Consider the following 24,487-nt stretch of genomic DNA (forward strand, 5'->3'; position numbering starts at 1 on the left):
GCCCCTGTGAAGGCATCTGGGTGATAAAGTGAGTGAAGTCTTATTATGTGAGAGAGTCAGAGAGCCTTCCTCATGATTCACCTTTCCACTGGGGATCTGAGCAACCCAGGACGAAGAACACTGCGTTCCTCCTAAGCCATGGAGCTAACTTGGGAGGAGGCTTGGAGACCCTGAGACGGAAAGACACCAGGAAGAGCTGCAGGCATTTTCCCTAACCCAGGACCAAGAGCAGGATGGCATTTTTAATCCAGGCACATGTGTAGCCAGGCGCAAATCCAGGCACAAAGCCATTCTTTGGTGAGCCAGCTGTGTGCCCAAACCAGCATTGTAATCTCAGGTCACAGGTGGAGCACTTGCTCTGGAGTCGGGTAGGAGCCTCTACAACCAGAATTGTGGAAAGTGCCTGAGCACTAGGAACTAGAACTGTGCTGTCCCTGATCACAGGCCTGGGGTGGAAGGAGAGCTGCTACAGCTCCGGTTTCTCCTAGATTATAAGACATGCAGCCAGGGCCAGCTTGATAACCAGTAACCAGTCTGGGTGTGCCCTTGCTGGGTGCCCCATTTGCTCCCCAGATATCCTTGTGAAGTAGAACCCTCTCCACTCATCTCCCAAGCAGAATTTCAGGCATTTGGAGTGCCACCTTGCCTAGATCAGCAGCCTGAGACACCCACTATTTCTGTGCATAGATTATGGTGCATTGCAACCCTCTCTGCTCCACACCCAGGCAGATTTCTAGGCCTTCAGAGCACCTGCTTGCCTGGACCTGCAGCCTGAGCTCCTATCCTTCCTGGGCATAGGCCATGCTGAAGCAGGGCCCTCCCTGTTCCACATCCACACAGAACTACAGACATTCAGAGTGCTCCCTTGCCTGAATCAGCAGCCTGAGACGCCCACCATTTCTGTGCACAGATCATGGTGCAGAGGGGCCCTCTCTGTTCCACATCCAGGCACATCTCCAGGCAGTTGGAGTATTCACTCACATGAACTAGCAGCCTGAGTCACCCTACCCTTCCTGTGCAGAGATCCTGGTACAGAGGGTCCCTCTCAACTTTAAAGCCAGGCAAATCTCCAGGCACTTGGAGCACCTGCTCAACTGGCTCTGCAGCCTGAACCACCTCACCCTCCCCATGTGGAGACTGTGGTGCACTGAAGCTTTATCCACTTCACACTTAGGCAGATCTCCAGCCAGGCAGAGCACCCACTCACTCAGATCAGCAGCCTGAATCACCCAAATTTTCCTATACAGAGACCGTGGTGAAGTGGGGCCCTTTCTACTCCATGCCCAAGCAGACCTCCAGACATTAGAAGTTTAGGCTGCACCCACTCCCCCTCACTGTCCCCATGCAGAGATTTTGAGGTAGAGTTGGGGGAGACAGAGAAGAAAAGAGAGAGAAAAAAAAACAGAGAGGAGAGAGAGAGAGAGAGACTATACTACAGAACCTTGAGCATAAACAGTATTTATATGAATGTGGTTACCTTCTCCTTCCTTCCCGCTTATTGTAGAATGTGGCTTTAGCCTTAACTTGTGTTTCTGAGTATAGACCAATGTGTGCTTTAAATCTGAGGTGTCTGAAACTAATTACACCATCCAGGATCTTCAGTGTGCTGCTTGAGTTGAAATACAGCTGCTAGGAAAAAGAAAAACTCGGGTATTATCTTTTCTGGGCAAGTTATAGAGCAGTACGTTGCTAACTGCCACCTGAGTAAAAGGATTTATTGACGTGGAAACTACAATGATTCACTCACGTTTTATTATAAGTTCAGCATGTTTTTATAGTTTCCTTATACTTTCAGATAAAAAAAAATATCTTTTCGAAGTTACTGTAAAACACATGGAAGAACATTGAGTTTGCAGGTGATCTGTAATAACAACAAAAACAAACAAATAAAAACAAACAATAACACCACTTTTAGCATATATAAAAGATAAAATTCAAAAGTATTTCATAAAATTTTGTGGAGAAGGACATTCACTAGAAGACACATGCATTTGGCTCTAAAAATTCACAACATGAGACAAAGGACAAAGCCAGGGGTCAATTTAATGCTTCCTGTCTCTATAGAAACTGCATGATTGATACCCACCCCTTTTCTATTTCTGTGGTTACAGAACACAGAAGACCCTTAGAAAGCAAAAGGATAAAGGGATACACCTCTTAAGTGTCCATGGTGGTGAGTGGAGTCTGATGATGATAAGAAAAATGGATGCTCACGACTTCTTGACAATTTCTTAGAGTTATGGAAAAAATGTTTAAGCCAGGGCTTGAGCTCAGAAGACAAAGATGCTTTGTTCACAGGTGAGGACACCATTGAGCTAAACTGAATTCATAAAATCAATTTACTCAGACTCCACATGAGTCATTTTACACGCATACCTTATTAGGTTTTGACAATTGAAACAGAATAAAAAGTTTTAAAAGTTTAATAAAAAATAACTAATGTGTTCTTTTTTATATTTATACACTGGTGTCTCATTTTTTTCATTACATTGGTACATAGAAGAAAATAACATATTGTTTGGTACTTGGAGGAAATAAGATGGAATCAAGTACACACATAGAGACTACTTTAGATGTTCAGTTGTTCTTTGTTTCTAGCTTCTCCAGGTAAATTTATTCTTGATTTTTTTTCCTCCCAAACACCAAAAGTTTAGATGGTAAAAAGAGAAGAGAAGAAAAGGAGTCAGACAATTTCAATACTTTAGTAGTGAGAGAACGAAATTATTCACAGTCATATAGGTTCTTAGCTTTTCTTCCCCATTGACATGAGCCAAACATAATACTGACAAAGAAATGAAGGACAAAGACATTTTGTGCTATCTCCTGAATTATTTCCTACAATTTCTTTAAAGTTGAAAATTACTTAACATTGCAGGGGAAAATGAATCAGGAAGTCACATGATGAATTAAATAGTATAGAGTACACTTACTGACGTACTCTGCTACTGAAAGTACCAGCTCAATTGGAAGTGAGCAGTCACCTAAGGTCTATGTGCTCTATTCTGTGTAGTTGATAGAAATCTCATGAAAATAATACGATTGGATTATTCTTCTTTAAACAGAAATGCTTTATTCTGTATGCGTGTATGTTTGTGTGTGTGTGTGTGTGTGTGTGTGTGTGTGTGATTTTTTCATGTGAACCTTCTTTGTGAAGGATTATTGACTTATGATTATTTATAACACCTTTGCCTTAACATTTCCTCCATGAATTAACTCCTAGTTTTGAGGGAATAAAAACAACTCTTGTGGAAGATTTGTCATCTTGCCTTCTTTTCCACTTATGCATATTTCAGTGGAACAGTTTTCCTGGGAGGAGATAGTGAGATTTCACACTCTCAGATCTGAGGAAATGAGGTAGCTGTGGCCATGATAATAGGACCAGGTGTAGAAGGTAAATAAAGTGCTTTTTAAAGTTGGTGTTATGGGGAATGACAAAGCCCTCTTGAAACGCGAAAATGTCTAATCGGTGTCTGCAGAAAGTTTAACTCAATAAAACATTTTTAGAGTCAGGATATGATCATTTTTATCAGTCATTGATGAAAAACATAATATTGAAAATAAGTCCAGTTAAGAAAGCAAGAACAAATATACCAGCCTTTTTCTTCCTCATATGAGACACTAATACAAGAAAATTAATCAAATCATATTAATGTCTTCTTGCTCAATGCAAATTCTTTCTTATTCTTATTTTTTGCAGTTTTAGAGTTGAGTGAGATAAGTTTGTACCTGTGCAATATTTGCTTCATTATTTGAAGACAAAGCCAGTCAGTTTTTACAGAAAAAAAATTATCGGTAAAACTAGCCATTTGATATAAGTCTTCGATTCAGACAAAAAGTATGTTAGTAGTTTCTCCAGAAATAGTTTCATATATGTCTATGCCTGCATTTAAATTTTTGTGATAGTTTTAAAACCCTTTAGATATTTTAAAGAATAATTAAAAGTGTGCATTCATAGTATGTATATCATTAATGAGGAAATTTTAAATTGGTTAATTCATACAATGTTGCTAACATAATCATCCACATGTTTTGTATTACACCAAAATTACAAATTTATTTATAATCTTAAAATCTGAAAAACGAGCAAGAAGAATGATACCTGAATTTTTACATGTGAATTCCAGGACTTCTTCAAAAAGGTATTCCAATAAAAACATTAGGTTTTGCCTTCCTATTCTAATATTTTTATCTAGATTTTATTTAGAAATTAATCATGAGTCAATATGATTGTTGATATGATATTTGTGGTGTGCATGTCATTGCTTATTCAACAAATAACTTATCATTATGGCCATTTAGCCCATTATTTGTCTTTATGGTTGGCTTTCTATAAGGCATAAAAAAAATTCATGTGTTGTGAAATAAAAAATTCAGTGTTCAAGTAAAGGTTTTACTCTTCATTAGATTATAAAAATATTTGTTTCCTCTAAACCACTTATCAATTTGTTAATTTTCAAAATTGTTACACACGTTGCCAAACTAAGGATAGTATGGGATGATGAAATGGAAAAGAGTGGACTTGAGTGGGGCAGTCCTGCTGTTTGAATCTGGCTTTTCCGATTCCTTACTGAGAGATTTTGGACTCATTAGTTATGTTACCAATTTTTGATTTGCTCATCAAACTAGAAGAAACAACATCTATTTAACAAGATTTTGTGGTAATGAGAAACAACATCTATAAAAACATAACCAATAATCCAGAGTATGATACATGTTCAATAACTGTTAGTCCAAATATCATATACTTTTAATTTAATTAGATAAAGTTTTCCATGAATTTCCTCTCCATATTGTAAAGGAGAGGAAAGGAAAGAAACCTAATATATATTGACCATTTACTGCACTCCAGCCACTGTGCTAAAGTTAGAACTTTGATTTCTAATTCAGGGGCACTTGGGATAATTTGGACACTCAGGTTAAATAAAACACTACAGTGTTTCTGCTGAACCTCCTCGCCAGTATAACTAATTTCATGGTGTTAACAAATAGGCCATATATCCAATGTCTTTCTCTAGACATAAAATTTCCAGAACTTCAGTTGCTACCACAACAAAAATGAACACAACTGTATTTTTCTGGATGTGTCAGTCCCTTCCTGTTAATTGGACCAAGGCTATCACTTCATGGCCATTCAAAGACTGGGGAGAGTGGAGGGTAGGACACAACTGTCTTTATCTCCCCGGCCTCCACAAAATTTATTCTCTAAGATTCTCTGTGTTCAAATATTTCTCTTTTTAATAATAATCTCTCTATATATACTATAATACAGATTATTTCATAATCAATATATAACAATTAGATATGTATATGTGTATCTCCAATATATAGAATTATAAGTTATCTATTATACATATTATATATTATATAATTATGTGTTAAATAACATAATTAATATGTTATATAATTATATGTTATATATTATATATTTTATATGTTTTATATATAACATATATAACACATATCAAGTTTATACTACATATTATTATATAATACATAACATTAATATATGATTATATATATATTATATATAATATATATATTATATTACATATATAATATATAGTATATTATAATTATAAATTAATACATATATTTTGTATAATTACATAATTACAATTATAAATTATGTATTATAATTTATAATATATATGTACTATATATAATTACATATATGTATACATATATCATATATATATATCTCTCCCCCCAACCCTAGGTTTTTTTTTTTTTTTGAGACGGAGTCTCGCTGTGTCTCCCAGGCTGGAGTGCAGTGGCGTGATCTCGGCTCACTGCAAGCTCCGCCTCCCAGGTTCACGCCATTCTCCCGCCTCAGCCTCCCAAGTAGCTGAGACTACAGGCGCCCGCCACCACGCCCAGCTTTTTTTTTTTTTGTATTTTTAGTAGAGACGGGGTTTCACCATGTTAGCCAGGATAGTCTCGATCTCCTGACCTCGTGATCCACCCGCCTCGGCCTCCCAAAGTGCTGGGATTACAGGCTTGAGCCACCGTGCCCGGCCAACCCTAGGTATTTTTATGTGTGTTATCACCTTTAATAATTTTTGATACCTCAGACTGCCTCCTAAATTGCACTTTTAAGAAAGAAAAGAAAATATTATTACTAGCCACAAGGCCAGTTCTGTACAATTAATCTACCAGATCTTACAAGGCTGGAAGAACTGAAGAGTTTGAATTGAGGATAATCTTCTAAAATGAGAAAATAGGATGTAACTGTTTCTGGTGGCTATTACGTGTAATTGAGATCGAGTTTTGTTCACCAGTGCTAATAAATAGGAAGTAATAAGTATGGAATGAATAATCTTAGGCTATAACCCACAAAAAGCTAATAACGAAGAGTCATTCTTTGGATTTAAAGCACTCAATTTTTGTGGGTATGTTAATGTACCTCACTTTCATCCAATATTCTGTAAGACCACATTGCTATTTTATTACTTCTCTGATAAATTATCTTCTACCTGACATTAAAACCTGTTCTTTTCTGGGTTCATACAGATTACTAATTAAGAAAAGGTACTGACTGGATGTATAGAAATTTCTTCTTTATTTTAATCAATGTTGAAGATAGTTTATCAGAGAAGTAATAAAATAGCAATGTGGCCTTACGAAAGTCATGAATTCAGATTATTACCACTTTTTGATCTTAGTAGATAAATATTTTTGTTGTATTACTTAAAAATATATAGCTTTTCCTGAACTCACCATTGGTGCATCTCTCGGAATTTTCCTTAAGCAGTTTGTATGCGTTGTGTCACTTAATCCTTACACATTGCCAGATTTAGCAAATAAAAGTAGTGGATGCCTAGTAACATTTGATTTTCAGATGAACAGCTTTTTAATTAATTTACTTATTTATTTTTGACACTGGGTCTCACTCTGTCATCTAGGCTGGAATACAGTGGCACAATCATGGCTCACTGTAGCCTCGACCTCCTAAGCTCAAGTGATTCCTCATCCTCAGCCTCATGCATAGCTGGGATTACAGGGGTGGCTAAGTTTTGTGTTTTTCATAGAGACAGGATTTCCCCATGTTGCCCCAGGTTCGTCTTGTACTTCTGGGTTCAAACGATCCACCTACCTTGGCCTCCCAAAGTTCTGGGATTACTGGAGTGAGCCACCATGTACAGCAACATTTTTTTTTTTTTTTAAATTACAGGTATGTACCATGCCATGCAACCCTAAAACTACTTCAATGGTCAGCTACCGTTACTGATGATCCCCATTTTAAAGAAAAGAAATTGAGGTACACAGAGATTGTCACTTGCTCAATGTTACATGGATATTTAGAATGCATTAAAATCCAACTAGTTTTATAGTCTGGTTTCCTGGTTCATACTCTCAACCATTTCACCACTTTCTCACTCAATATCTACTCCTATGAGTTCAAAGACTGCCTGATATTATCATTGTGGTTCCTCTCAAATCCAATCCTCCATGACCTAATTCTATTTATTAAGGTAAAAAGGGGCTTATTCTTTAAAAGCTTATTCTACCTCATTGCTCCAAAATGAATGCCATTATTTTGGCAGCATCAGTAAAATATCACTAATATAAATAAGATCTACATTTCTCTTGAGAAACTTTCCAGAGGTCAATGTGCCATAACTAGACAATCACTGTACCAGAAGAATTGATTTCTGTAATGTATTCAGTGAGCCTTGTAGCATCTCTCCAAAGTTTACCTGCTAATTACTACCTATTTACTTATAAAAATGCTAATCAAATATATGTGGATTTAAAAACACAGGGAAATTCCTCTTCAATTACCACAATGGTTCATTCTCTTCACTGTAGAAAGGATGCAGTCCATGACAGGCAGAGTAGTCTGTGGAATTGAAAATTAAAAGGAAAAAGGAACTCCCTGCTATGTAAAAAGTAGTTTTATTCAGTAGAGTGCTGGGTAAGGGTGATAAAATGTGTTCCACATTGTCAGGGTACAGTAAAAGATTTTTATTTATCTTGTCTAGGATCACTTTAGACAGCTCCAAGTGACATCTTTCACATCATTAATTCATTGATATGGGTCCAAGATCCACTTTTTATCTGTAATGGAGGCAGGATAGAGGGTGATGCAGACTCTTCACCTGGAGTGGTCAGTTGGGGAACTGACCAAGGTGTGAGGTCCAGAAATGTTAGCTGCTGATAGTGGAGGCAATTGTCCCATGCTAAAGACAAAACAGGAAAAAATTATAAATATTCTGGTCACAGGCTATATAAGATGTTCAAGAGAAATCCGCAGATGCAGACTGGACAGTCTGTGGGTCTAAGTGACTGCCAATTATCTCTGAGATACTAGTGTTAGATGGTACTTTCTATGCCAGTGGCAAGAGCCAAGGACTTGACAGCTCTGTTCACTGCCCTAGAAAACTGTCTACTCTTGCTGCTTTGGATGAGAAAGAAGACCTCACAATAGGGTACAACGAAGCTTAGAGGACAAGAAACCATATTTAGTAATGAAATCATTGTTCTCATCTGATTTGCTATTTTACACCTTCACTATTCTACTGGAGTGGTTTTTATATTTTTCTCTTTCCTACAGTAATATTTCAATCATATACATATGAGACACATTGTCTAGGATCCGAAATAATAAATGTTGTTTTGATAAAATACACTGCTGGTCATGCACAACACCGAGATAACTATAATCTCCTTTTCTCTTACATTAGAAAGCATGTCTGAGTGCCTGAGTGAGAAACACTTAAAGTAATAGTCTTATACAATTACTAATTTATTTTTTAAAGGAAAATATTTGCTAACTCATTGTTAGCATAAAAACATTGCAATGTGATGACACAAACATCATAATACCTAGAATAAGAGCCACTGTGTATAGAAGTAGGGAGCTACCCATAATATTATGATACCTCTCTGCTTAAAATCCTTCAGAGACTCCCTGTAAAGTCATCGCAGTTCATTAGACATGCAAAGCCCTTTATAATGTGGCCACAACTTATCTCTCCAGTCCTTCTTCTTTCACTTTCTCCTATGCTTCCCTGGAAGAAGAAGAAGGAGAAGGAGAAGGAGAAGGAGAAGGAGAAGGAGAAGGAGAAGGAGAAGGAGAAGGAGAAGGAGAGGGAGAGGGAGAGGGAGGGGGAGGGGGAGGGGGAGGGGGAGGGGGAGGGGAAGAAGACGGCACAACTGGCTATGTCTGAATTACATCACGTAATTTAATTTTTAGGGCCTTTGCTTGTATTTTCCTATCTGCTTGAATTACCCTTTCACTATATTCTATGCATACTCATCTTTCAAAACTTAACCCGAATGTTACTTTCTTCATGATATTTGCATGCCTCAAAATAATTTTTTTCAGTGCTCAAATAAAACTTCTTAGAGTTCTGCTTGAATAATAGCATTGTTTGTTGATAAATCTTTGATATTACGTAATGAAATCTGTTGTGATTAAAATGTAGTTCTCATTATATCTCCAACATGATGTATGTGATTTAGAAGTTGTTTAATGAATGTTTGTTAAAATAGTAATTAAATGGCAAACAATTATATACTAATCTCAGACTATCACCAATAAATACCACTTATAAGCAAGGAAATTCTACAATACTTATTATTTCACCATTAATAGGGACTAAAAATTATTTTGAGGATCAACAAATTAGTTAATTATGTGATTGGGGTGAAATATGGAAATAGTATAGTTTAAAGAAAAAAGCATGGTCTCTGAACTAGACAATTAGATATTCATATGAATTTCTCCACTTTTGTTTGTGAAGTCAATGAGTAATTATTTAACATCTTTGAGGTTCATTTTTGTTGTCTTAAGGAGGAGGAGGAGAAATAGTGGTGAACTCAGTTGCTGGTACATGGAAGGTGATCATTAAATATGAATTCACTTTCCCTTTCCTGAGTTCTTGTGAGCTAAATGCATAAACAGAATGACCTATGATGATGGAACATACCAGGTTAAAGTTGTCTAGAAATAGGGAAGTAAAAGGAAAATACAGAATATGTAGAAATTAAGTTATTTGATTATGAGGATAATAAGATAAAATATGCCAAAATATATTTAAACCATTTTAAATGCTTACTTTTGTATTCTAATGTTGCCTTTTCCTAAATCCAATTTTATAATATTCTAGTTTCAGGTGCAAAATAGAATATTAAAATTCTCTTGGCATGTTTGCAATGTTTCTTTTATTATCACACCCAGTATAATTCTCTATTTCAGTGATTCCACGTAGAAACCAGCCTCTTTATAGTTTCTTCTTTTGGAAACTATGTCAGCCTCTCTGAATCTCTCTGACTATCACATTCATCTTGAGCTTTCTGGTATGTTATGTAAAACAATACTAGCACCTTCTGTTTGATGTAGATAAAAATGACAGGATGAAAAGCTGACTATGAGACAAACTCCTGGCTCATTTGCAAAATAATAAAACACTTTCAGCTGCCTCACAGATAAACATTTTGAAACAAAGCATAGCTTGGGTCCATTGTATATATATTTTTTTTCTTTAGTATTTAGAGGTCTGAACAGAACCCATGATAAAAGTGACATTTTTGGTAGTTAATCCACTACGTACTTCATTGACTTCTACTTGATTGGAAAAGAATATCTAGACAGGAAAACTTTCTTTTCATTAAGAGACTAGGAACTTGGGTTAAATATTAAGAAATAATTTATGATTCTGGCTGGTCATGGTGGCTTACACCTGTAATCCCAGCAGTTTTGGAGGCTGAGGTGGACAGATCACTTGAGGTCAGGAGTTCAAGACCAGACTGGCCAACCCAATCTCTCCTAAAAATACAAAAATTAGCCAGGTATGGTGGAGGGTGCCTGTAATACCAGCTACTCGGGAGGCTGAGGCAGGAGAATAGCTTAAACCTGGGAGGCAGTGAGCCTCCCAAGTTGCAGTGAGCTGAGATTGCACCATTGCACTCCAGCCTGGGCGACAGAGCAAGACTGTCTAAAAAAGTAGAAAGAAATAATTTATGATTCTGAAGGATTAAAAGATAAAACGATCTCAGCTTTAGGAAAATAGGTATATCTTAACTTATGGGAATTAGGAAACCCAGTAGCTGTTCTCTTGAGGATAACCAGAAAGGCTGTTCCACATTTACCTGTACTTACCTTACATGGCTAAAACCTTGAATTTTCTAGAAGTTCCTAGAATATGGTTCTCTATAAACAAAGAATGTCAATAACATTATAATATCAAATATCTTTGGAAGTTTATTTTTAGCATGCTGTGCATTTATATTACAGGAGAGGACTCTAAGGAGCATTTGTAGAGGGATATCATAAAACTTACTGTCCTACCTAACATTTATTGAAACTTCAGTTACAGAACGAGAAGGCATACACATATTTTCCCCTAATTGTAACTGCTATGTACAACCAAAAACGCTGGAAATAGGGGAGAGGGAAACAAAGGAACTCCAAAGGGTTATAGGCAGAATGCAAACTGATTTGGGATCCAAGCATTGCAGAAAATGATCACCTGGGTCTGAGGTTTTCCAACACTCAAACTAGGAGCAGAAGGCATTCCAGGTAGGCCCATTTCTCTCTCTCAGACAAAATGGGAACTGTACATAAAACACCATGTTAGCCCTGGCAGATTCAGCAAGGGAAATCGATTGGGAGCTCCACTAACAATAAGTAGTCAGAGTGAATACTCTCTTTCCTTGCTAGTCTTGTGAATTCACTACCGGGAATAGAGATGCTAGAGAAGCTGATGAGATCACAGGGGAGGAGAGAGAAACCTGCAGGAAGATGTAATGAATTATTATAGTTTTATGTTGCCTCAGGATCCATTTTGAGTATAGGTTTAGTTTTCTTATACCAAAAGCAGGGTTTAGTCACCCTTGACGGTTTCTAGGTCTCTGTTTTCTCCCAGTTCCTCAATATTGACAATTCAGATATCTACCTTATACAACCACTTCCTGGTGATCAGTTTCCAGTGAGACAGCTAGATCAAACCACTTGTCTCACTCACCTCCATATCACATGTGGAATGTGCAGATGTGCCTCAGGGATCACTTCTCAGTCACGGTGTGTCTCCAAGGATCTCATACCTACTTGCCCAAAACCCAATTAAAATTCCCTGAGGAAAGCGTGCTTGGGTAACACTTGGAACCCCGATAAAGGCTTCATCCCACAGACCCCTCTCTCTTTAACTTTCTCCCCACCTGCTTGTTGAGAGTGCATATCCCAGAAATCAGCCCCCTTCCTGTTGGACCTGCAAGGTATGCCACCCAACTTCTCTCTGGAACTGTCAGTAATAAACCTGCTTCTGTTATTTAATGTGTTGTGTTGTGTTGCTTCCTCTGTGTTTTATCTGACCAACACACCTGAACCTAAATTCTTTCCAAGTTAGTGCTCTGTAAGAGAGTGATTATATGGGTAGATATAAACTGGACACAGGTCAGGCAAAAGCCATGAAAGGGTCTTCCAGAATAAACAAGTTTTATTTGAGAGGGACACCTAGTCACAGGTTGACACTTACGTATTAAACTGTTCTCCAGGATAAAGAGGTATCCCTTGAAGGGCACATTCTAAACATACACAACAGCCTCCCCTGAAGCCCTGTTGGGGTTATACTTTATACCCACTCTCAGGAGAGAAACCTCAAAATCAAATTACAAATAAAAAATACAGCAGAGGCCGGTTGCGGTTGCTCACGCCTGTAATCCCGGCACTTTGGGAGGCCGAGGCAGGCGGATCATGAGGTCAAGAGATCAAGATTATCCTGGCTAACATGGTGAAAAAACATCTCTACTAAAAATACAACAAATTAGCCAGGCATGATGGCACGTGCCTGTAGTCCCAGCTATTCGGGAGGCTGAAGCAGAAGAATCACTTGAACCTGGGAAGTGGAGGTTGCAGGGAGCCGAAATTGCGCCACTGCATTCCAGCTTGGGTGACAGAGTGAGATTCTGCCTCAAAAAAAAGAAAAAGAAAATACAGCAGAAGATCACAGCACAACAAGCAATTGGGGAGCCACTATCTATCCCCAACAGACAGACATTGAATTGTCACAACAAGCATCTAACAGGGAAGACTTTTTATACCACAGTCCGGGGACTCGACTCCTCTCCTTCAAAATACACCAGGTGGCCACACTGGGGTCACCTTTCTGACTCTCTAGACAGCATCAGCAAAGACCAGTGGGAGCACCAGTGGTACCACAAGTACCAGGCAAATCAAAACAATATAGTGAAGTCTTTGAAAATTAAACTGTTATTGGAATCATAGCCCACATAAGTAGGCCATAACTTGTTTAGTAAATCTGAGCATCTTATCCTTAATTCTGGTGTTCAATTCAGTCCATCATGCATTATATTTAGCCAATTCCTAGATTTAGAAAAGCTTACAGATATATATCAAAGAAATAGGTTGGAAATCAACAGAAAGCAGTTAATGAAAAGGCTCATTTTGAATCTATGGAGAAAATGAAGGGAATGCCAAGTGGGTAAGGTACTGAGTGTACAGAGAGTCTATTTGCCTGGAAATTGAAGCAAATAGCACTTCAAAGTTTGGGTCAGTGATATAGGCAGTTGTGTGTGGCAAATAAACAGGTTTTTAGTGTCAATTATCTAACTGCTTTATAGGATCTGATAGTTTTATACTTTTATGTGCTTTTAGGACAGGAAGTATCATCCTTTTATTTCCATGTTTAGAACTCCTTCAAGCATTTCTTGTAGAACCAGGCCAGTGGAGATGAATTCCCTCAGCATGTGACTGTCTGAGAAATACTTTATCTCTACATTTATAAAGCTTGGTTTGGCAAGCTACAAAATTATTGACGGGCAGATTTTTTTTTCTTTTTCTTTTTCTTCTTAGAGGACAAAATAGGATCCTGGCTTGTAAGACTTCTGCTATGAAGTGCACTGTTAATTTGATAAGATTTCATTTATAAGTTATTAGATGCTTCTCTTTCACTGCTTTTACAGCTTTTTCCTTCATATTGATTTTAGATAGTCTGATGACTATATTCCTTGATGAGGTTCATCTCGCAAAGTATCTCCCAGGTGTTCCTTGAGCTTCTTGTATCTGAATATGTAACTCTGTAGGAAGACCAGGGAAGTACTTCAGAATCAGTCCCTCAAATAGGTTTTCTAAGCTTGTTACTATTTATTTTTCCTTTGCCCTCAGGAATACCTATAAGTAGTAGGTTTGGTTGCTTTACATAATTCCATATTTTTTAGAAGCTTTGTTCATTTCTTAGAATTCTTTTTTAGTTATTTCTGACTAGATTAGTTTAAAAGGCCTGTCTAAGCTCTGACACTCTCCTGTTTAGTCTGGTCTGCCTATTGTTAAAACTTTAGACTATATTTTGTAATTCCTTCAATAAATTTTTCATTTCTAGTTATGTTTTTTGTTTAATTCTATCTATCTCTTTAGTAAATTTTTCATTCATATCCTGAATTTTTTTTTCTTTGTGTTGGTTTTCAACTTTCTCTTGGATCTCATTGAGCTTCCTTACAACTCATATTTTACATTCTTTATCTGTCATTTCACAATTTCCATTTTGCTTAGAGTCTATTACTAGAGAGCTAGTGTGACCTTTTTGGTGTGTCTGCCACTGTGCCCCACTTCCTGCCTCACCCTTCATGCAAGTCCTGGCTGGTGGGCACACTGCCAGTGGGGGTGCAGCCACCCACCCCTCCGCATAACCTTGGACATGTTTTCCTAGGTGCATCCATCCCAACCCCCAGTGAGAACAACTATGGCCATATTTGCAGCAGTGGGTGGGGGTAGGTAGAAGTTCCTCTATCCATATCTACTCCTGGGCACTGGTGCCACCTTTCTGTTGGTGTAGAATCATACTCTTTTCCTGTAGAGCCCAGAACTGTACCCTTGTCTCTGCTGGGAGGGATGCATTTACCTTCTTCTCACAACTGGGGAGATATCTGGCAGAAGAGATGCACAATCTGGTTTCCTTTGTCCCAGAGGGTGCTTTGGTTTGCTGTATCCTTCCCCTAGAGACAACCTACCATGAGGGTTGAACTCTAGGAACCTGCAGCACCCCAGGGTCCCACCAGACCTTTGCAGTTGTCACAGTCTGAAGTAATTCTGGGAAATATCTGTGGATGATATAGGGATGCAGAGACATAAGGGCTGAGAATTCCTGGGCAGGATAGAGGCACACAATGGATGCACAACCAGTATGGTGCCCTCTACCTCAGCTCAAGTGTTGGGGGCAGCTCAGTGGGTGAACTTATGCCACCTGGCCACCCAGCATTCTGCCCTCAAGAAGTTCCCAAATTGCCACCCACAACAATACTTGGGCTAGCAAAGAAAGAGGTGCTCTCAGATAGTTTGGCAGTCGGCAGCCGGCTGCAGGAGTTAGGAGAGCAAAATATACCCCCACCTGCCCTTTCTAAGGGCTCTGAGTTCACAGGGGTCAATCTCTGCTAAACTCTTGCTTCCTTCTTTTTCTGCACCCCAGATTCTTCCCATGTATTCTTGGATAGGTTCTGGCACTGTTCCTTCAGTATTTCACTCAGACCATGATTATTCACCTGTAACTTTGGTTCTGCTTTCTGTAGACAACTGGCATCCAATATCTCTAGTTAGACATCTTGGATTAAAACAACAATGACAACAACAAAAATAACAGAAACAGCTTTTGATAAAAGATGGGCTTTCCCACATCAGGTCATATCAAAGGATCCAATAGTGGTTCTAGTGGTAAATTCAATAAAGTTGGAATAATTGTCTTATAGTAATTGTAATGTTTGTTTATATCACCCTGGAGAACCTGATTGTCTTGAATATCCCTATGGGCTCCATATAAACCTGAGAAGACAAAAGAATAATCAGAGGGCATCAACCTCAATTGTCACATTGAATCCTCAGAATGTGTTCAGCATCAGAGGTGACAGTGAAGCAGTTCTCCCCTTCTCAAGTTCTATCAGCCTGTAAGCGCCACATCATATACCAAAGTGTTTTCTGTCAAATTGAGGTGATCGTCCGGCAAGATTTCAGTGAACAAAAATAAAGAACATTGTTGGAGAACAACAGTTTTTTGACTGTTTTTCCTTGTCCTCCTTAATAAGAAAGGTAGCTGAAAGAATCTGTACTTCAAGGAAATTTTTACAATTCTGCTGAAAAGACAAGGGAATCAGATTAAATATATGTCTATATAAGACAGATGTTCAACAAAAATTAGGTGAGTGACTAAAGGCTCTTTTCTCTGAGTATTTATTCAGAGAACTGATGTGTCAGTTCTCACCAATTGAACAGGGTTTAAAGCATAGAAGTCCCTTTCAGCTGTGTTTCTTCCTTCTAGTCTCTCCCTTTCTTCCCAGTTTTCCAGTCTCTGAATTACTCTGATCAGAGGCCTACTAGCAGCTTTTAGGGATTCCTTGTAGAGATAGACTGTGCTATTCTATTATACTATATAGGCATATGTTCATATTTATCACATTTTGTTATTTTCATACAAATGGTCTTATAACAAATTTTATGTTCTTCTCTTATTTTCACTTAACAAAATAGCTTAAAGTTTGTCCATTATCAGTTTGTAGTGAGTGTTCCCTTTTTTCCCCAGTGGGAAGAAGATAGTATTCTCTTTTATGAATTACTATAATTTATTCAACCTACATTCTCCTAATGACATTTGGGATTTTCTCAAATTGTGCTCTAATAAAAATCCTGCGATGAATGTTTTTGTTTGTTTGTTTGTTTGCTTGCTTGTTTGTTTGTTTTGTGACAGAGTTTCTCTCTGTTGCCAGACTGACTGGAGCGCAGTGGTGTGATCGTGTTTCACTGCAACCTCCACCTCCTGGGTTCAAGTGATTCTCCTGCTTCAGCCTCCTGAGTAACTGGGACTATGGCATGTGCCACCATGCCCAACTAATTTTTGTATTTTCAGTAGAGATGGGTTTTCACCATATTGGCCAGGATGATCTTGATCTCTCACAATCCACCTGCTTCAGCCTCCCAAAGTGACGGGATTACAGTTGTGAGCCACCATGCCCAGCCGCAATGCATGTTTTTAAGCTTATTTCTTCATGAATTTGTGTGATTGCACCTACAGTGTATGTTCTAAGAAGTACATTTTCTGAGTCAAGGAATCTGTCCATTGAAATGATCATAGGTTATTGAGGGAAGTCAGGGACCCTGAACGGAGGGACCAGCTGAAGCTATGGCAGAATAGCATAAATTGTGAAGATTTCATGGACATTTATTAGTTCCCCAAATTAATACTTCTATAATTTCTTGCGCCTGTCTTTACTGCAATCTCGGAACATAAATTGTGAAGATTTCATGGACACTTATCACTTCCCCAGTCAATACCCTTGTGATTTCCTATGCCTGTCTTTACTTTAATCTCTTAATCTCATCATCTTCATAAACTGAGGAGGATATATGTCACCTCAGGACCTTGTGATGATTGCATTAACTGCACAAATTGTTTGTAGAGCACATGTGTTTGAACAATATGAAATCTGGGCACCTTGAAAAAAGAACAAGATAATGGCAACGTTCAGGGAACAAGAGAGATAACCTTAAACTCTGTCTGCCAGTGAGCCAGGTAGAACAGAGCCATATTTCTCTTCTTTCAAAAGTAAATGGGAGAAATATCGCTGAATTCTTTTTCTCAGCAAGGAACATCCCTGAGAAAGAGAATGCATCCCTGAGGGTAGGCCTCTAAATGGCCCCTTTCTGGGAGGCTGTCTTCTATGACCCAAGGGATGAAATAAGCCCTGGTCTCCTGTAGCATTCCTAGTCTTATTAGGATGAGGAAATTGCCGCCTAATAAATTTTGGTCAGACAAGTTGCTCTCAAACCCTGTCTCCTGATAAGATGTTATCAATGACAATGCGTGCCTGAAACTTCATTAGCAATTTTAATTTCACCCCGTCCTGTGGTCCTGTGATCTTGCCCTGCCTCCATTTGCTTTGTGATATTCTATTATCTTGTGAAGCATGTGATCTCTGTGACCCACACCTTATTTGTGCACTCTCCTCTTTTGAAAATTGCTAATAAAAACTTGCTGGTTTTATGGCTCAGGGAGCATCACAGAACCTGCTGACATGTGATGTCTCTCCTGGACACCCAGCTTTAAAATTTCTGTCTTTTGTACTCTTTCCCTTTATTTCTCAGATCAGCCGACGCTTAGGGAAATAGAAAAGAACCCATGTTAACTATCGGGGGTGGATTCCCCCAATAATAGGTGAATGTGAGAGTGCTTTACAAGGAAGTAGAGCTAGTTACACTCCTGCTAACATGTATGAGAGTTTCACTTGTCTCATTGTTTTGAAATATTCAAAACTCTCATCTATAATTTTATCCTTCCTGCTAAATCCTCTGTTGGATACAACAAAGCTATTGATTTTAAAAAATGGAGTAAGTCAGGAAAGAGCTTCATATAAATCTCCATTAACAATATTTTCAATATGTGTTTTTGATATGCATTGTAACAGTAGCATTTTCATTGGTGTCAGTTTCCTGCTCAAATATAAGTGCTTGGACATTATGGCCATACCAACTGAGTTATACTATCCAAAAAATAAATGGATTGATTTTTTTCTCAGTGGCCTGCTCCTGACTCCAATGGTCAATACTTTTCTTGCCAAAATACATGAGAGGTTAGATGTGTTTTCTCATTCATGGCCAGACATGGCCCCACAAAATAACAGAAAAGAAAAAATGTTATTCATCATTACCAAAGTATGCTTTTATAGAGAAATAACTAAAAATGTGTACTGATTTATGAGCATCCTATAAAGTTTACAGTTATTGCTGTATCCTTCTTGATACAGATTTGTATTTGAGGAAGTTAAAAGCATATACAGTACACTTTTAAAATAATCTCTTATAGCACCCAAATCAGTATTTGCCACACCACACCCAAGAAATCAAGCTAGTATCAGCGCCAAAACACATTGTTAAGGAGCATTGTCCACTCCTTGAATATAACTTGAAAATTGATGTCTGGAGAAACGTTGAAAATAAATTGCTTTAAAGGACTATCTGGAAAACCCAAAAGGCAAACTTAGAAGTTGGTTTTGTATCTTTGTATATTGAACAATGTGTTTTTTAGTTTTATTTTTAAATGTCCAGATCCTATCTAATGAACAAACTCATGCAAAATATCAGATATAGTAATTTAAAAATTGAACAGACAGAATCTATGAAGAGTAATCATAAAACCCACTATCCTTTTAAATATCATGAAGCTCAACTTCTGGTTAAATTTACTAATTAAAACTGTTTTTCCCCTTTTTGTGAATTGTAATTGTGCAGTTTCAAACTTTTCTGATCATTCCAGAGTAAAACAAAGTGTCAATCCAAAAATTAAAATTTCTAAACATGAGTGACAGTTAAATCTTCAAACATACTTGAAACTGAGGACATACCTTTTTCCCATATGCAAGAAGACTGAAGGTTGAGAAATGGAGTAGATTTGGCTTCTTCTCTCATCTTGGTCTGTTGTTAGAATGATTCTATACCAGCTTTCTTTCTCAGTATGTTGCCAGGAAACATATTAATTATTTGGCCAAACCGTGGGGAAAGGCTGATTGAAATGCTCTGTTAAAGTAGCTAGGCTGCCTATGACATGCCCGTTAGAATTTCCAAGAAGTTTGGTTCTCATATGCAGTTGCATTCTCAAAATGCAGGGGCCATAAAACTTGAAGAAAAAAAAAAAAAAAAAAACTGATTATTTGAATGAAGAATTAACTTTAGAGCTCACTGATTAATTAAACAACTTAACAGAAATATGTACTCCATTTTCAGTTACAGAGTTTAGAGCCATTTTCTTTTAAGTCATCATTGAATTATTAAACACCCTCTTCCTTTCTTATCTACCATGGTAAATATTAAGTAGATGCATGTATTTCTCCCATTATCATCTTTAGGAATTAACTTAAAATGTGTGTTAAAAAGGGATAAGTTCTTTTAATATTCTCATAATGCTACTTGGAAAGATAATTTCCTGGTGTCCAAAACTGTCTCAGATGTTAATAAAAAAGAGGAACCATTTTGATTGCCAATTAAATTATAGTTTATCTTTATTAAGTAGAAAACAAGATAGATGTGCTATAATTGTAAATTGAGGTTTTTGTGTCAACTGAAGGCTTAAAATTATCCTAAAGAAGAAATTTTCCCAAATCCTATACAAATGAGTATAATCTTGATTAAAAACCTGACTATAACTTTACCAAAAAATCATAGGGCACTTTTATCTTTGGTATAGGAAAATTCATAATGTAAAATTAATACATAGCTTATTAAAATGATAGCCCTCATAATTAGATAAGTTTTTTTAGGAACTTAAAAATGTTTTAATATCAGTATCAGTATTCATATAATCTAAAATATTAGTATTTATAAAAATACATGATTGCTATAGAAACTAAAAATTCAGCAAAATTTTGGATAAAAAATACAAAATGAGTATATATATAATCTTTTACTTTATAAAATAGATTATTCTCAGGCCCAAACCCATCATCATGTTTTATGGGAAAATATTAAAGACATTTCTATTAATGTAAAAAATGAATGACAAATGCCTACTCTCATTGCTGTTATTAAATATTGCATTTAATACTAGTCAACTCAATTAAAAGAAAAAAAACTTCATAGAAAAAAAAGGAAGTTGATATACATGTGAATATGACACAACTGTATGCCTGGAAGTCCCAAGAGAATCAGTTAAAACACTAATCCAAAAATAAAATGATGTTATAATTCTTTTTTATGTAAAATTAATGTATGTAAATTAATAATTTCCACATACAATATGCTGCAAGGAATTTCCAACTTTTATTAAAATATTAATAACATATTTAGGAGTGTGCACAACATGAAGAATTCTCACTAAACAAAAGAAGTCTTGAAAAAAAGCAAGACATAACACATTCTTGAATAGAAAGACATATTAAAATAGATCTTTTTTTTGGGTAATTCATAAATTTAATATGATACTCATGAAAATACCAAACACTAGCTGGCAGTTTATTTATTTTACTAAACAAACTAATTCTAAATTTTATGTGAAGAAACAACTAAGAAAATTAGAGACATTTTTGAAAAATAATGTATACATCCTAATCGTTTCATGCAATAAAACATTATAAATTTCTAATAATTAGATAAGTATAGTGTTGAGACACAAGCTTTCAGGGAGGACAATAGAAGAAAATAAAAATCATAAATAGACCCAGTCACATATGAGAATGTAGTAAGTTATTAACATGGCATCTCAGCTCAGTAGGAAAATATAAGTTATTTATCGTATCATACTCTGATTAATGAAGAGACATCGGAGCAAAAAAAATAGGATTAATATAAATCTGACACTGTACAATGAGGTAAATAAAAAATGAGTCAAAGATTTAATCTAACCAGGTAATCCTTTCTAATGATTTTTGTAAGTCCAGCAGCATATATATATATTTGTGCTTGTGTGTATATATATATATATATACAGAGAGAGAAACAGCACATTTTTTTAAAGTTTGCATTAAGAAAAATTTATAGACAGATTCAAAGCATAATGATAAACTGAGGACAAGACAATACTCCCAATTTCTGTCAAATACAAAGTGCTATTCTCTCTAATATATAAGAACTGCAAACGTATAACAAGATGGTTAGTAACAATGAAAAATAAGTTTTAATTTTGACTAGGAAATTCACAGTGAAAGAGAGAAAAATGGCTCATAAACATACGACAAGCTAGTTAACCACAATTCTAATATAAATAGGCCTATTAAAACAGTGCCTAAATATCCTTTTTTAGAAACAATATGATTTGAAAATCCTAATATGTGTCAATTATGTACCTGTGGAGAAACAGGATACTCTCATACATTATCACTATAACCACTAAAACCGCTATAGATTATGTTTAACCAGATATCCTACTTCTAGAACTTTTTCTAGATATAGCCATGCAAGTACCTAATGATGAACTGTACAATGGTTTTTATGGTCAATCATATTCATTAGCAAAAAATTGGAGGTAACGTAAATGCTCAGTACATGCACGCTAGCAAAAATTATATACATATCTGTATAAAACAACAAGGAAGCTCTCTATGTATTAGTAGGGAACAATCTATCAGACATTGCAAAAAAAAGCAAAAGTTACAATTATTATGTAATTCAAAAGTTATAGTTTAGTGAAAAAAGTAAGAGTGCAGAACATTTTAATCACTAGCCACTATTCGTGTATGAGTGTATGAGTGATAAAACAAAATAAATATTTATATTTGCTTTTGTATAAAGGCACTCTAGGAAAATACCTAAGACATTAGCAACAATAGCATCTGTGGTTGAGCATGGAAGGGAATCTAGGTAACTAAGGGAATCTAGGTAACTAATTAAGTTTAGGGTAGAAGACAGATTTTTATTGTTTTTTTGTTTTGTTTTGTTTTTTGTTTTTTTGAGATGGAGTCTCGCTTTGTTGCCCAGGCTGGAGTCCAGTGGCACTATCTCAGCTCACCACAACCTCTGCCTCCCAGGTTCAAACAATTCTCCTGCCTCAGCCTCCCAAATAGCTGCGATAACAGGAGAACACCACCACACCCAGCTAATTTTTGTATTTTTAGTAGAGACGGGGTTTCACCACGTTTGCCAGGCTGATCTCAAACTCCTGACCTTGTGATCCGCCTGCTTTGGCCTCCCAAAGTGCTGGGATTACAGGCGTCAACCACCACACGAGGCCTATTGTTAAGTGTTTTTGTATTTACTCCTTGGGAACATCTTACCTATTAAAATAATCTATATCATTTATATATATAGTGAATGGTTACTTCAAATGAGAGTCATGAATTGGCATATCTTTATATTTCCTTAAATAATCTGGTATAACAAAAATTCTATGGGTCACTCTTTGGAAAATGCTAGCATAGGAACAAGAAGGCTCTAGTTTTAGAAGTACTGTGCCAATTAATTCAAAAAAGTCATTTTACCTTCGGACGTCAGTTTTCTTCTCTATATCTAAAAGGGTAATAGAAGAGGAGTTTCCAAGAATTTATCCAGGTTTTAAATCCTATAAGTACAGCAGAGTACGAATAATTGAATCTTTACTCTTTCTAAGCATCAGCCTTCACAACATGGAATCTCCTTTTAACAAAAATGCAAGAGATAGAGAGTGACCTCTAATTCCAGAACATCTCACCTAATTTTTTGTATAAAATTCCATGATACCAATCGATATTGATGTAATTTTTCCACTTAAAAACTGTCATAAACATTTAATATTAAACTCTTTTTATTTTTACTCTTTTAATCAAAGTGTATCACTCTGCTGAGAATATGTAAAGTAGTGATGAGAGAAATATGAATTTACCTGTCAGGACCCTGTGTATTGATAAAATTCAGTATTTTTTATTTATGTGTTATTTTTAATAATTTATGTTGGCCTCTTTATTCTATCAGCTACTTTTGTTTTTTTCTCTATTTTGTTTCTTTGTCCTAATGAAATAGGTAATATTGTGGGCTGATGATAACTCATTGATTGCTCATCTACCCTCGGGTGTGTTCAACATGCAGTAACATTCATTCTACCCTATAATGAGTTTTAAAAGGGAGTGATTCTGGAATAATTTCATTTACATCCTGTAAATGCAACCAAGAGTATGCAATGATAAGAGTTCTAATAAGATGAGAAGTTTAGTGTGCTGTTCACATTTGCCCCCCTTTGCTACTTAAATCCAGAATTCTTCAGACCAGTGAATCAGAACAAGGAAACAAACTGAGAAGTAAACAGATGCCTGTCAGAACTGTCATGTTGTTTTCATGAGTTTGCTCTTGTTAGAAAGTTTGAATGAAATACATGGAAAAAAAATGATAAATCTGACAAATCAGTCAATTCACAAATTCAAGAACATACATGTTGATTTTATAGCCACTTTTGCAGTTTTAATATATCTCAAGATTTTAGAAATCATGTTTTTTAAACAGAAAAAAAATCCCCAATGGTTACTTATAAACAGGCTTTTAGTAACATATATTTAAGCACTGCTATTCCTTTGGGCCAATGCAGGGCTATAGTAAAAATCTGAGATTTGAATGTTGCTGATACTTGTTTTTATTTTTTATTTCAATCTACCATTTAGTAACCAAATATTTTATATTGGGGATTTTAAAATTTTTTTCTGGTTCTTAATTTTAATTTTTGATACAAAATAGATAATAGTACTATATACTAAATAATATTATACAAATTATTAAATAATATAATACAATTTAAATAATATATAGTGTTCTTGGCACATTATATACTGCATAAAAGGTAGTTATTACTATTTTTTATATTTTATTAAGTTGTAACTGAATCAGCCTCCATCCTGAAAAAATTATACATAAAGGGTCTAAAGTACTTATACATAATATGTAGCCAATGTTATTTCTTCTCTGTTTAAGAATGATAAAAGGTACCAACTGCTACTTCTGGCCCACCTATATTTTTTTCTTTGCATTATAAAAGTGTATTGATAAACTGTGAGATTAAATTTTTTATTCTACAAAAGTTGAAATAAGACAGTC

General features: G+C 36.2%; 1 long non-coding RNA gene across 3 annotated transcripts; it reads right to left on the reverse strand.

Annotated features, from left to right (window-relative positions):
- Positions 1-7,880: 7,880 nt before the first annotated feature.
- On the reverse strand, positions 7,881-19,604 carry LOC135971134 (uncharacterized). 3 transcript variants are annotated; one of them, XR_010587214.1, is made up of 2 exons: positions 19,345-19,604; positions 7,881-8,180 (listed from the first exon to the last, which is right to left on the reverse strand). It is a non-coding gene; the product is annotated as an uncharacterized lncRNA (long non-coding RNA). The 3 variants fall into 3 exon arrangements; XR_010587213.1 differs by lacking the exon at positions 19,345-19,604 and adding an exon at positions 14,862-15,048; XR_010587215.1 differs by lacking the exon at positions 19,345-19,604 and adding an exon at positions 8,883-8,977.
- Positions 19,605-24,487: the final 4,883 nt, after the last annotated feature.

The sequence above is a fragment of the Macaca fascicularis genome, chromosome 6 (genome assembly GCF_037993035.2).
Source record: "Macaca fascicularis isolate 582-1 chromosome 6, T2T-MFA8v1.1".
NCBI lineage: Eukaryota > Metazoa > Chordata > Mammalia > Primates > Cercopithecidae > Macaca > Macaca fascicularis.